Source organism: Ambystoma mexicanum, chromosome 4q (genome assembly GCF_040938575.1).
Source record: "Ambystoma mexicanum isolate Mex_15411 chromosome 4q, UKY_AmexF1_1, whole genome shotgun sequence".
NCBI lineage: Eukaryota > Metazoa > Chordata > Amphibia > Caudata > Ambystomatidae > Ambystoma > Ambystoma mexicanum.
In genome coordinates, this window is record NC_090928.1 from 1257961067 (window position 1) to 1257967790 (window position 6724).

A 6724-nucleotide genomic window follows, 5' to 3' on the forward strand; every position below is an offset into this window, starting at 1 on the left:
ACCACCTGATCAAAGTATACAGACCCAGAGGTGATAAACGGGAGGGGCGGAGCCCCACAATAAACCGGAAACACACCGGACACTCAACAGAGGGCATAAGTGGGCTAAATAGCAACCATTAAGGAAAAAGGAGGCAATCCTCACTCGGACACCACTGGCAAACTGCCAAGGGCGGGACAGCCGCATTTCTAGGAAAGCGAATCACAGAAAGACCCAAAAGACAAGGCAGGAGACACAGGAGTATACCAGGCCCACTCCACAATCAAGGCAAGGGAGGGAACAAGGGAAAATACAATGACATTCTTAGAGGCCATCAACAGTAAAGATGTGAAGTTAAATTATCGTACTCGGCATTTCATATAGTGGAAGAGGTAAGACATAAATAAGGAAGGGAGGGGGAGAGTGGGAAGGAAATGGAAACAGACAGGCGACTACCGTACTACTTGGAACCCCTCCTAATAAGAATTTGTGACGTAGAGGCTTTGAAAGGCATAGAAATGGCAGTGAAATCCCACAAAGTGGTGGCGTATGCGGATGATATGCTGATGGCACTCTCAGACCCTGTACGGACGAGCCAGCGTTGATGCAAGAATTGGAAGAGCTTGGAGCAATCTCAGGGTTAAAAATCAATGGACAGAAGTCGGAATTAGTAGTCCTAGAGGGGGAGCACGAGGAGATAAAAAGCATAGCGGCCTCCTTACAACTAAACATAGCAGACCATTGGATCACATACTTAGGGATCACGCTTACACCATGAGTGGAACAGTTATGTGGGGAAAACCTACCACAACTGTTGGGAAGGATAAAACAAGATTTAGTAAGATGGAACCCCCTGACGATCTCATGTGGGGACGGATGACGCTGATAAAAACGAATACCCTTCTGTAATTACTATACTATTTTCAAGCAATACCAGAGTGGCAAAAACAGTACTGACGGCACCTATATTTTTATTTTTAAAGCGCTCGCACAGCCCGGGGGCATCGAGGCGCTGTTACCGGAATATGTCTTAGTTGCGTATTTATAATGCGCTTAATACCCGGAGGTTTCTAAGCGTGGACCCGGGGATCACGGGAGGTCTGGCCCTACCACATTTACACAAATACTAAGAAGCAGTGCAGCTGTGGGTACTAAAAGAGTGGGTCCCCCCAAAGACACATAGAAAATCTGGCCCAACCAGGACAGACCAGTGGCGGGCACACCACTATAGGAACTGCTATAGAAAGGGAAAAAACACAGACTCCCAAACCTTAAAATTAGCGAGGTGATGAGGGCGGCGCTAGGTGTGTGGGACGAAACAACAAAAAGAGGCAAACTAACGGAAGAACCGGCTCCCTTTAGACCTATGTTCGGAAATCCAGACTTCCCATGGGGAAGGGGGCATACATAAAATGGGAAATAGCGGGGTGTACAAAAATCAGGGACATGTATTAGGATCAGAGAATAAGAACGTTTGAAGTCTGTAAGACGCAGCTGGGTCTGACAGCAAAAGACCGATATATGAACAACTGAGGTACTGGCTGTTGACCCCAACCATACGGCGGGCAGCGACCAGAGAACTAAACCGCTTTGAATTATACTTGAACAACCCGTGCAAGCTCTAAGAAATTAGTATCAGTCATGTACACATTTTTAAACGCACAAAAAGAGGAGATCCAATGGAATTATATGAAGAAATGGGAAAGAACACTAGGGGAATCAATACCCAGGGCACAGTGGGAGCACACCTGGAGGGGTATCCCAAAACGGGCACGTGCAATACAGGCGAGAGAAATGTGGACACAAATTATGGTACAATGACACTACAACCCTAAGAGGTTAAATGTAATGTACCTGCAAACGTCAAACCTATGCTGGAGCGGGTGTAAGCAGGTAGGAAAGTGAAAGCACGTTTGGTGGGAATGCCCAGAAATTCAAGGATTCTGGGATGAGGTAAAAACCAAGATGCAGGTGATGTTCAATGACCTGGGACAGTATGGCTCTGTGGGATCCCAGATGAAGGGATATGATGACATTGAAAAAAGCAACTTTTCATTGGTCTACTGATTGCAGCCTGGAAAGAATGGGGTACAGCACTTTCCTTTCTACAAAGTGACTATATGGCACAATGCACAATGGTGCCCACACAAAATTACAATACTGTACTTATTTGGATCCTGAATCACAAACTATGGATGACAATGGGAAGGGGCAAAAGCAAAAACCTTTTCCAGATGCTGATAAAATAATTCTGCTAACAATTCTCGCTGTCAACTGGGTAATGCTTGGTGACGGTGCAGCAGAGAAATGCAAAAGTATCCCTATATCTGACACCACCATGTTCTGCCGCATCGCGGACCTGTCCTCTGATAGCCGTACAGAATTGATATCATGCTTGAAACAGTCAGTTTGTCCTGCAGTTGGAAGAGGCCACTGACATTTCAAAAGAAGCACATTTGCTTGCTTATGTGAGCTACTGCCATGGAAAAGAAATATTGGAGGAGTTCTTATTTTGTAAACCAATTCAGGGCAGAGCAACTGCATCTGTAGTCTTTGACATTAACTACTTCCTAAATTCCCACTGCATAAAGTGGGAGGTGTGTGTTGGTCTTCGCATGGATGGTGCTCCTTCAATGTGTGGTGCTAAAGCTGGGTTAAAAGCAAAAGTGTTGGCAGTAGCTCCACATGTATTGTGGACACACTGCGTGAAAGACCGGGAAACTTTGCCTGTGCTCAATATTGGGAGTGGACTCTCAGAAGTGCTGACTTCTGGTGTAAAGATGCACCCCACAAGAGCCCGCCTGTTTACCACATTATGTGCAGAAATGGGATCTGAACATGATGCTTTGTTTCACACAGAGGTCAGATGGCTCTCCAGGCGAAAAGTTTTAAATCGCACACTTTCTCCTGGGTTTAGACCAGAAAAAGAAGAGCCTCTGTGTGATTCACATTGGCTTCTACTGTTAGCTTAATCTGGCTTACTATGGCAACATCTTTGAAAAGCGAAATTTTCTAAACCTCTCCCTGCAAGGCACACAAACTACATCATTGGCTATGAACGCAAACATTCAGCATTCAATAAGCTGGAGCTTTGGACAAAGGGGGTTGATGTCTACATTCCTATGCGTGTCCATTATTAGCAGATGCTCTTGAGGAGACGAGTATGATAGTTCATGTGTTGCTGAACTAATAGGAAACCATCTCAGAACCAGTCTCAAAGTACTTTCCAGAGGACAATTGTAACATCAATGACTAAGTGGTTCTGCCTTTCCTAGCAGGTGTAGGGACCCACCTCCCAACACACCTCCGGGAGGAACCTAATGGAGCTTCAAAGTGACTGCCTACTGGAGAGCCAATTCAAAAAATTGTCTTTGGGTGGATTTTGGCAAAAGGCAGAGTTTCCAACTTTATCCAAATGTGCAGTCAATGTACTGTTACCTTTCAGCACCTCGTACCTTTGCGAGATTGGATTCTCAGCACTTGCAGCCCTAAAGACTAAATATCGGTCAGAGCTGGAAGAAATCCTGTTGTTGGCTATTGCAAAAATGGAACCCAGAAGTGACAGGCTGGCTGCTGAAAGGCAGGCCCACCCTTCACACTAGTTCTCTGTCCAACTTGCAAATGACTGCATTGATAGTAATCTCAAAGTTGTTGTACTTAAACAAATTGTTACATGTCAAACGTTACTGTAGGAAATAAATATCCAAGACTTCATTTAGTCATGTCCTCTGTAGCAAAACATTCTGAATGCTGTGTTTCGACATTTGCCACATAATCTAATTTGAGATATTGCAAGCAATGATTTTGAAAGAATGTGGTGTTTAGCACCCGTACCTCCACTTGAGGCACCATTCTACACCAGCGGGTGATAACCGTTCACAACCGATAAACATTTTGGAAACCGTGTGTGCATGGGTGTCGGGGGGACAAGCCAGGTACATTTTACTTAGGGGCGCTCGGGGTCATTGTTTGAAGATCACTGCTCTAGAGTGGCTATCTTGTTATCAAGATTTATTTTTTTTTTATGCAAAAAAACTCTTTGCTGGCACCACTATGTGTTAACATATATTTTGATTGCTAGTTTGTAGGAGACCTTGGATCCACCCCGGTCCCTAGGGGACAGTGCACGTGTTGGCTTGAACTGTGGAAGCCTAATGTACTAAACAAACCTTTGCAAAATCCCTGGTTGCTATTTTTACTTTTTAAAGTTGTCCATTATCCACGTGCTTGCGGTGCCCTTGTGTGCGATGTGGCTATTTGTACGGTACGGTACATATACATTTCGTACATATGACCGCACCTTCAGTGGGTACGAGCGAAATCATTCCAGTGCTTTACTGTGGAGAAAAGAGTTGCACAGGCCCAGCGATACTCAAGATTTGACTCTGTCGTCTGCTTAAGAACATAGCAGTGTCGCATAGCCCCTGTGAGAATGTGTCTATTGTATATAGAGGGCACAGTGTTTGTAATTTTCTATACATTGCCCAGACAGTTGCATGCCGGTGAACAGACGCCCGCTGGCATAGATGTCCCTCCCCCCACATGTTCAACCTGGGGAAGATTGTATATGTGCACCGGTTTGAGATTTGTGTAATGTGAAAAGTGTACAGGACAGGTACTCTGTTCTCGAGAAGTTCAAGGTCAAAGCAGCCCTAAAGAGGTTCTGTAAGGCTGCCTCCCATAAAAAGCAAACTGTCTGGCATTCAAAGAATGTCATTTTGTATTGTCATGCTTTTGAATATTATTTCTACACTGCTGGAAGTTATGGATGCTATACCCGTGAAGCAGAGCTGTTGTATTGCTTTTACGCCATTTATTTTAAAGAACATATAGAGGGCTTGTTTACCCCTGTTTTGCATTGCCTTTTCAGTTCACAGAAGGGGTAGTTGTGCCAGGCTTTATGCACAGGGGGACAGTGTTCTTATTCCCTCCGTGACTCGTGCTCTCCTCAATCTACATTTTAATTTATGTTCTACACTTTGGGGAAATCGCTACATGATTTAATATATAAAAATGTACGTTTTGCGGACTCAGTGTTATAGTTATACTTATGTCACAGTCTGTACATAGGTTGATGAGGTTCCTGGAGTGTTTTTATTGGCCCTTCAATACGGGTTGTTTTTTTCCAACCATTTCCCCTCAGAAGTTAATTGAAGATACTTTTGCCTGTAAACTATTGAATGCTTGCTAGGGATAGTGATCACTGACATTAGTTTTTGAAAATATATTTTTTGATCGTTGTTTATGATAATCTGGGGTGAATGTTTTTTATGTTGATGGTTGGTTTTTTATTTATTTTTGTATACATTTTTTTATTTTTTGGGTCTCTAATGATGGGACCAGTTCATTCTCGTTAGATGTTGTGGAGCTTGAGGCTATTTGCTTGCTTTTCCGATATTTCAGCAGGATTTTTCAGCAGCCTTGTGTATCAGAGGGGTAGCAGGAGTTTTTTGACATGGGTGTGAAAGGAGTGCTGTTAATTGCTTTGCCATTTGAAAGTGGGAAGTCACTTTATTCCCTTATTGCAGTGGTCTTCAAGCCTGTAGTGCATCATTTATGGCACAGTAGTGATGCATATGGGGTGAACTTCTGACCCTTCTGGAGGATAGTGCCTGGCTCATATTAGTGAAGGCCTTCCTGCTAAGGTGTAATATTTACTTTTTGTTCCCCCAGTAAAAATCACTTTGGTCATGGGTTCTGTCCCTGTATACCATCCTATTTCTGGTCCTTATCATGTCCTGTACATCTTGCTGTCTGCAAGCTGGGGACTCTCTATGGTTGATATTTACATTTAAGAAACTGAAACCGGTGCTTGTCTTTTAAAGAGGACAAACACAAAATAACTCTGCAGCATTTTAGGTACAAGAGCTCTGCAGTTAAGAACGTATTGCCTCTCCAGAACACTTAGCGAGCAGAGGATATAGCTCTGGGGCAACGTGCTCGCATTGGAAGCAAGATGACACGGAGTAACATAGGTTCGATCCCCGGGTCCGTGGTTAGAAACCTCTGGGTATTATCATATGCAACTAGTTGAAGCCACAATGAATTAAAGTCTTGGAGGAAGTTACCAAGCACCAAGAGGCACTTCACTCACAAATCAGGACACATCAAGCAGGAATCTCCATATCAAGTCCACTATAAATTAATGGTTTTGGGTAAAGACACGGGTCACAAATAGAATACTAAATTCTTTTTTTATTTCTTCTTTTAGACACCAACTCAAATCATGGCACTGTTTAATGTGCTTTTCTTTGATTCCGAAGTTGAGCCATAGGCAATTCCTGGTGAGGTTAATTGTAAATGGCAATGGAGGGTCTTGATGAAAAAAGAAGACAAATACCTGAAGAAAAGGATTTCAAGGCAGTAGTGCTTTTCTAGTCAGCAGGTAAGCAATGTATTTTTTTTTTGTTTTTTTGTTCATCTATTTGATGTTTGGGGGAGGAGGTTACATCTGACGTCACTACGCAGAGGCATTCCCTTTATTCACACATACAGATAAGTGCTGCACAATGCCCACCACTCTTTTTGTACAGCATGTCTTTCCTCTAGAGTAACTCTCTAAACTATAGATGGTCTACATGATTTCGCTTATGTTATTGGCAAAGCGCTATGGGTTGAAAGCCCTCTGGTACTGTAGTCCAGTTCAGAGTGTGTGCAGCTAGACTGAGTTGTGGGTAGCTGCATGGGCAGTGAGGAAGGCACCAAGGAGCGCAAGAATAAGCAAAACTCTTAAGGGGATGGATAG

The 6724-nt window shown here is 43.5% G+C and overlaps 1 long non-coding RNA gene across 1 annotated transcript in view; it reads left to right on the plus strand.

Annotated features, from left to right (window-relative positions):
• The window catches only part of LOC138468343 (uncharacterized), a 33685-nt gene that overhangs the window by 6185 nt on the left and 20776 nt on the right, over nt 1-6724 (plus strand). Inside the window, exon 4 of the long non-coding RNA XR_011268247.1 lies at nt 6191-6364. This is a non-coding gene — a long non-coding RNA (uncharacterized lncRNA). The remainder of the gene's footprint in view (nt 1-6190; nt 6365-6724) is intronic.